Genomic DNA, 9,063 nt, shown 5'->3' with positions numbered 1-9,063 from the left:
ACTAACCCACACCACCATCCACACCGACCACAATCTACACCTTCGTTTTCTCACACCTACCCACAACACATACTTACACTATCATCCACACAACCACAATCTGCACAATGTGCACTATCATCTTCTCACACCTTTTTTTTCTACACACAACACTAACCCACACCATCATCAACACACACCACAATCAATGTGCACCGTCGTTTTCTTACACTTACCCACAACACCAACCCACAGTATTATCTACATAACCACCATTATAATACGCCTTCTTCTATAAAACCATCACCGTCTTCTACAGCTCAATATACTTTGACCCTACTAAACACAATTCTTCTCTCCCTTACCTAGCTGACTATCAAAACTTTTACAAAGTGCAGTGATAGAATGATACTCAAAACTCTTTAGTGAAAAGTCTGACAAATTAATACCAACAATTAAAAAAACAAAATTGACAAAAAAAAAAATAACAAACAAAACATAAAAATCAACAAACAAATAACTAATTATCCATTGTGTCAATACAGGGATGATTTAAAAACCTTGGCGTAAGCAATTCATGATTGAAGGGCAACTCAATTACCTAAATTGATTGATTCATGTTTTAATTAGTGAGATTGTATGTGTAGTTTAGGAAAAGTAAATGTAATACACCTGTTACATAAGAAAATAGCATTTTGATGACATCTTTACAATGATACGCTGACATCTTAACACTGACACCTTTACACTGACACACTGATATCTTTTCACTGACATCTTGACACTTACATACTGACACAATGAGACGCTGACATTTTTACACTGACACACTGACACAAATATGACTCAACACAGACACGCCCCCCCCCCCCCACCCCCCCACAACATATCAACACGTCAAACATAATCCCCTACCACCCAGCACACCATCACCATCTATAACGCTACTTAATACCTAGATACAAAAAAATCTATCTTTAAACTGTAAAACATTGTAAAACTAAAGACAGCACTTTCCAAGCAACATTTTTCTCTTACTTTCACCCCTTCCCCTCTTGTATAAAATTGTTTTATTTATTGATTTTATCAGTTATTCAATATTTGATTTTGTTTAGAATCAACAATATTTGTACAAATAAGTTTGTAAAAATGGATGATATAATACACTTCTTTTGTAGAAAGATAATTTGTGTTGTCTTTTTTTTTCTTTAGAGTTTAGACATCTTTCGTCTTTCATCATCCCTTCTCAATCTTTTCTCTCTGTCTCCTGCACGTGGATCAACATCCAACTTAATCCGTGGTTAATCCATATGTGGCAGACTAGAACGTCTTGATACTAGCATGAGCAATTATATCAGATTGCCTGAAAAAAATTACCAATGCCGAGCTGTGGAGAAAAACTGGGCAAGACTTTTGGCAAAGAAATACAAAAGCGCAAAATTGGGGTGGATTGACCCATCTTGCGTAAACCAATAGCAACATAACTAGACATGCACTAGCTAGGTTATAATCCCTAAGGAAAGAGGAAAGTAGGTAGGCCAAAAAACAAACTTGGGAAAGGTCAGCTGTAGCAGAAGCAGCCGGAATGTCGTGGACCCAACTTGGAGGAATCGCCCAGAACCATGTAGGATGGCGAGTTGTCGTGTGGTTTTGTCCCTATTCTCCACAGGCGACCCACAGAGGAATAATGATTATGATGATGTGTTCGCAATTAATTAATATTTTGTGTGGGCGGAGTTTGAAAAAAAAACGTAACCTAGATAATATTCATTTTACAAAATGACTGCGCGGCAGGTTTACAACTACTGCGCGGTTGCGCAGCTTTGAGGCAACCTTACTGGATACGATACTAAACGGAGATTTCAAGATTTTTACAATACGTTTGCTTCTCAGCTAGATACGTCTCAAATTTTCTAAACCGTACATAGTGTAGCTACTGTTTAGTCATATAATTGTATTGGTTAGACACGTGTATCTTTCCGTTCGTGCCCAAGACACTTAAGGCAGATGAAGTAGAGTCTACCTTGGCATAGAAAGGGATAGTGTGTTCAGCATTATTTATTTTCTCTAACGGTAGTCAGGGACCAATCAGAGTTAGGTGGACTTAGGTACGTGGACTCAGGTACTCCCAGCAGTCGCGAGTCCGTCATGGTAGCACCATAATGTTACATGCATTATTGTCCTTTTTTCCCCAGAAATATTTAGTGTTGCGTTCCGATTTCTAATTAACACGTGTTTTTTTTTTAATTGTTTAAAACTTGTGACACAACTCGTGTCTTTTGGAAGATATTGAAGTTATCAGGACAAGCCTCATGCTTTAAAATACGGGCCAGGAAATTAATAAAGAGTATTTTTTATAGAGTCGGCGTGGCCTATGTGGTAGAGCGTTAGGCTGCTAACCCGTCCATGATTCCACTCAGTTCATCTTAGGGAAAGTAAAGCCGATGTCAAGAAACATCTGAACTCTACTTCTACTAGCCAATGGATCGCTAGGTCTAAAGAGGATTCTTTAGTGTGAAAGATACAAACTAAATAGAAGATTTGAGCCTTACAATATAAAAATACATATGCCGTGTGGTTTGAATTACTTTGTAATGTCACTAAAGCTTTAAAATGTCCCTTCTAACATGTTGAATTGTAATGTTACTAAAGCTTCATCAAGTCCCTTCTAACATGTTGTATTGTAATGTTACTAAAGCTTCATCAAGTCCCTTCTAACATGTTGTATTGTAATGTTACTAAAGCTTCATCAAGTCCCTTCTAACATGTTGTAATGCAATGTTACTAAAGCTTTATAAAGTCCCTTCTATAATGTTGTATTGTAATGTTACTAAAGCTTCATAAAGTCCCTTCTATAATGTTGTATTGTAATGTTACTAAAGCTTTAGAAATTCCATTCTATCATGTTGTCTGATGGCCATCTCATTCGAAATATGATACAAAATAAACCGGGAGTGATCTCCCCTAAACTTTCACGAATATTCTTATATAACTTGGAATATAGACATGATTTTTAATTACTTAAACTTTTAAAAATAGAATACAATCTCATAGAAAAAAGAATTGCGCACCAAGCAAACGCCAAAACAAAATGTGCATAATAGCGTGCAATATTATTAGTACTTTATAAATTTACATGCGTTTTTTGAGAAATCGGAAATAGCGTAAATTAGTACTTCCGGTCATCGGAAATTACTCAAAATTTGACAGAAGGTAGAGAATTAGATCTTTTACTTACATGTGAAATTTTATTTATCTATCTGAAATAGTACTCAAGTTATAGGCTTTTGAAAAATTCAAAGTAGAAAAGATACCACTTCCGGCTATCGGAAATCGCTCAAAAGTTGATACCTATCTACGATTTTGATAATATACTTATATATGAAATTTCATCAACCTAGCTGTAACGGTACTCAAGTTATCGTGTTTACAAACAAACAGACAGACAGACACACATACACACACAGACACAGACATACGGCAAGATTGCAAAATTATGTTTTTCCGTATCAGTGAGGTGTAAAACGTCAAGATTTGTAAAAATCTCGTTTTTTTTTGCACGGTTACAAGACTTTCTCTATACTTCGTATATACGAGAAAGTAAAAATGGCTTTTGGAACTAAAAAAATAAATTTTACTAGAACACAACTCTTAATGAGTAGCCTAACTTACTTTATATTAACAATTTATTAGACAATCGGATTAATTAATGTATTGAATAAATTAATGCAAGAGTATACAAAGATAAATGAACATGTAGATTTACATAATATCCTTGTAGACAAACATATAAATGTGTTATACATTACTATACTTTATTATAGATGTGCTTATATCCGCCAATGATAGAGAAGATAAGATGAGAGAGGATCTAAGCGCGTTTCACATTTCCTCTATCGTTGGCTGAAAAAAGCACTACCCATGATTATGACATTCTAAGTTTTAGACACACACTTAGAAGCAAATGTTTATTTTAATTGAATATTAAATTGTTCACTACCTTTCATTTACAATCAAAACAACCAAGGGAAACAACTTATCAATATGTTCTTAATTTGGAATGTGAATCTAATGGTAAATATTAAAACAAAGGTGATTAATTATTATTTCATTGTTTTGTCATTTTATTATTTTATACAATTGGCTGCCAATTTTTAAATATTTTCTCGATTTCTGAATTATTTATATGACTCTAGTTCAAACAAAAAAGCTTTAAACTTACTAATTACTTAACTTGAAGAGATGTGAAATTGTTTTAATAATGTTATTCAGCTGGAAAGGCCCAAGAAATAAAATTCTAAATCTTACTTTATCATTTTAAATAATCATTTTAAAGTTTCAGATTTATAAAAAAAAAACCAACGTATTCACAAACCGATGATAAAATATGTAATACGGTAATTCTAAAACTAACATGGGAAGGCAAACTGACGCTGTCTATTACACGTTTGAGGCAACAAAAAAAAAGTCATCAAAGTGACAGAACGATAATGACAATTGTAATACAAAAAGCAAATAGGTGATACGGAAAAATATCACTAAGTATTACTTGTCTAAAGCGGAAAAATAGCACTGAGTATTACTTGTCTATAGCGGAAATAAAAAGTTAAATTAAAAAAAATTAAAAGAAAATAGGAGAGGTTCGGTGACAAATAGTTGGATTAAATGATGATTGGAGTTATGTCCGTGGGTAGGACAGATATACAGATCTCTAGCAATTTCTAACACGAACCCACAACACCCATCACCATCAATCGACTCAATCTCCACATACCAGCTGATATGCCCAACACTAATCCCCATCATCAATATCAAATATGCCCAACAGCCACCAGCATATTTTAAAGCATTAACATATTTTACAATATTGTTAAATCACTACCCAAAAGACTTGAGACAATGTACACGAGATTTTTTCCTTCCTTAAAAACGTGAGACAATGTATGCAATACATTTCCTTGAGACTCGTGGAGGTGAGACATTTTGTTAGAACGTATGACCTTGTACACGAGCGACTTTGTTTGTTATTAAGACGAGACCATTGTAAGCGAGACTTTTTTTTTTACTAAGACTTGAGACCATTTTGAGCGAGACTTTATTTATTAAGACTTGGGACCATTGAAAGCGAGACTTTTCATTAAGACTTGAGACCATTGTAAGCGAGACTTTTTTTTTTACTAAGACTTGAGACCATTTTGAGCGAGACTTTATTTATTAAGACTTGGGACCATTGAAAGCGAGACTTTTCATTAAGACTTGAGACCATTGAAAGCGAGACTTTTATATTAGAATTGAGACCATTGTAATCGAAACTTTTTATTAGACTTGAGACCAATGTAAGCGAGACTTTTTATATTAAGATTTGGGACCATTGAAAGAGAGACTTTTAATTAAGACTTGAGACCATTGTACACGAGATTTTCTCTTCCTTAAGACATGAGACCGTGTACGCAAGACTTTACCCTTCCTTAAGGCCTAAGCCCTTGCATTTTCCCTTCCTTAAAGACCCGAGCCCTTGCACTTTCCCTTCCTTAAAGTCCCGAGCCCTTGCACTTTCCCTTCCTTAAAGTCCCGAGCCCTTGCACTTTCCCTTCCTTAAAGACCCGAGCCCTTGCACTTTCCCTTCCTTAAAGACCCGAGCCCTTGCACTTTCCCTTCTTTAAAGACCCGAGCCCTTGCACTTTCCCTTCCTTAAAGACCCGAGCCCTTGCACTTTCCCTTCCTTAAAGACCCGAGCCTTTGCACTTTCCCTTCCTTAAAGACCCGAGCCCTTGCACTTTCCCTTCCTTAAAGACCCGAGCCCTTGCACATTCCCTTCCTTAAAGACCCGAGCCCTTGCACTTTCCCTTCCTTAAAGACCCGAGCCCTTGCACTTTCCCTTCCTTAAAGACCCGAGCCCTTGCACTTTCCCTTCCTTAAAGACCCGAGCCCTTGCACTTTCCCTTCCTTAAAGACCCGAGCCCTTGCACTTTCCCTTCCCTGAGAGCATGTACTTGAGAGCCTCTACGGCGTAGATCAGGTGAGGGGAGATAAATCTGGCCACATCTTGTGAGGCCGGGGTCCCGTAACGAGGGGACATCGGCCACCTGTCTAATGAAAGACCAGGCACATCCACAAGACTCCATTTACAGGGGCGATACGGAAAGGTTATCTGCTCGCACATGGGAATCATGCATGGGCGTAGGCGCTCATGGCACGTCCCATTGTACTCACACGCTGCTGTATTTTTGTATAAAGTCATGATAAAATAATTGATTTCTTTATATTTTAAACCACAGATAACGTAGTTAATAACATTTGTCAAAACCATTGATTGGAATAAATATAGAAAGGGGGTATTTTTTACCCCATAAAGACGACGCCCCTGTTTAGTTAAATGTCGTAACAAGCCCATGACATGGGAACCCCTGGTAAGGGTCATCTAAGGCCAACGTGGCACGACCTTTCTATCTTAGACAGGCCAGTGTTTCCTGGCCGCTCGGATCTATTGAAAATATTTACTGCTGCCAACGTGGACGGCGGCGCTAATTGTTGAGCGTCTCTTGGGAACCCTGGCTTTGTGGCGACTTGTTCTGGCGTCCTCGTTCTGATCTTGTGGTGAGGATTGATGAAGTTGAAACCGATGACGTGTTATAATTTAAAAAAAATATTTATCACATCGTCTTTTTTTCCGTTGGAGCCCAAGACACATAAAGCAGATGAAGTAGAGTTAACATGTTTCATTGATCTCGGCATACAGGGGGATAGTTTGGTAAGCACTATACCCGGCCGCCTTAGTTTCACTAACGTGAGTCGGGTACCCATTAGAGCTGGGTGGACTAAGAGTCGTTTGAAGAGCTCGAGCCTGAGATCGGAACATTTGTGTTAGCAGTCATAAGCTCTACCATCCGACCACACCGTTCATTTTCTAAAACTACTAGCTATAAAAAAAAAAGAATAAGTAAAACATTTATTCTACGAAGGTGCTTTTTAGCTTATTAACTAGTAAATGACACAATATCTTTCTAGACTTAATGATGTATTATAATGATAAACTTGTATATAGTTAGACATAGTATGGTTATGATTGAGAAAAAGGTTTTTAAAATATTGCATGGGGTATGGATGGTGTTGAGGGAGGGGTGTGTTGGGGGTAGGTTGTTGAGGGTAGGTTGTTGGGGGTAGGTTGTTGAGGGTAGGTTGTTGGGGGTAGGGTGTTGATGGTAGGTTGTTGGGGAAAGGATGTGGGTTGAAGGGTGTTGGGGGCATTGTTCAATAAATTTATAAGTAGATTATAATTTGTATTTAAACATAATGAATGCTCGCACTTTAAATAAACCGGGAGTGATCTCCCCTAAACTTTCTCGAATATTCTTATATAAAACAACAGGGGATGGGAACTCGGGATATAGTTATGATTTTTAATCCATTTTAAATACATAAACTTTTTAAAATAAAATAGAATCTCATAGAAAAAAGTATTGCACACCAAACGAACGCCGAATAAAGATGTTCATAATGGTGCGCAATATTATTAGTACTTTATAAATTTAGATGCGTTTTTGAGAAATCGGAAATTGCGTAAATTAGTACTTCCCGTCAACGGAAATTACTCAAAATTTAACAGAAGGTAGAGAATTAGATCTTTTACTTACATGTGAAATTTCATTTATCTATCTGAAATAGTACTCAAGTTATAGGCTTTTGAAAAATTCAAAGTAGAAAAAGTAGCACTTTCGGTTATCGGAAATCGCTCAAAAGTTGATACGGATCTACGATTTTGATAAAATACTTATATATGAAATTTCATCAACCTAGCTGTAACGGTACTCAAGTAATCGTGTTTACACACATACACACACACACAGACACACACACACACACAGACATACGGACAAGATTGCAAAATTATGTTTTTCCGTATCAGTGAGGTGTAAAACGTCGAGATTTGTAAAAATCTCGATTTTTTTTTTTTTGCACGATTACAATACTTTCTCTATACTACGTATATACGAGAAAGTAAAAAGGAAAGTCAATGTTTGGGAGTTTATTTTTGGTTCTAGGTGTCGTTATGAACTTCTTCCATTTCGAACATTATAGATCCTTTTGACCTTCCTAAACTCTCCCACTCCGCCACGTGACTACAATATCTGTGACTCTTCATTTGGACAGATAGTCCTCCCTAACTTTAGATATTTGTAACTCTTAAATAACGATCATCTTCCTTTATCTCCGTGACTCAAATTAAAATCCACCACCCTTCACCCATATTTTTGTGACTCAAATATCCATCTCCCTACATCCATATCTCTTTGACTCTCAAAGATCCACCTCCATACACTCATTCTCTGTGACTCTAAGATCCACCTCCCTACACCCATATCTCCGTGACTCTCAAACATCCACCAACATATCTGTATGACACAAATAAAAATCATCCTCCTTACCTCGCGACCTCACTGACTCCCAAATAAAAAACCCACCTCCCTACACCCTTATCTCTGTGACTCCCCACTTAAATAAAGATCCCCCTTCCGAAGGATCAATTTGTAATAGCTTGCAATTCCCATTCCCTCCTCCTCGGTATAGCCCCGGCTAGTCCGGCAATCAATCGGCAATTGTAAATCACTCGGGGCCTTTGATATCAAATTATGGATGTCTGCTTAACGTTAGTGGACGGTTTAAACTAATTTGAATTGACGCGGACGAATTTATATGCCTGTGTGCGCAAAATTAGCAGACGTAAACAGCGTCCTCTCTCCCGCCGTGGCGAGAGATTGGTCGGGGCTGGGGGCCCGCGCCGCACCGAACTGAATAAACCCTGGTCGATGATTGGTTGGAAATTATTTTTTAGGACAGCAGCGAAGGAGGGGGCAGTTCATTTAATTTTTTTTTTTTTTAGTTTTTACTTAACGATAGAATAAAAAGTTAGTGTTGAGCTGCTTGTAGTTTATATTAAAATAATAAAAAAAAAATAGAAAAAAAATTGTATTCTGATAATGATATTGTAGAATGTTTCGACTATGAGGTTTTAATATTTCTATTTCGTTGTAAAATTGTTAATATAAATAGGTTTGCTGTTTGCAGAGGCGTCGCGAGGCGGGG

This window comes from Physella acuta, unplaced genomic scaffold (assembly GCF_028476545.2).
Source record: "Physella acuta isolate Inbredline_101_S28 unplaced genomic scaffold, ASM2847654v3 ptg000758l, whole genome shotgun sequence".
Taxonomy (NCBI): Eukaryota; Metazoa; Mollusca; class Gastropoda; family Physidae; genus Physella; species Physella acuta.
The sequence above is the reverse complement of the archived record's forward strand: the minus strand, read 5'-3'. Positions refer to the sequence as shown.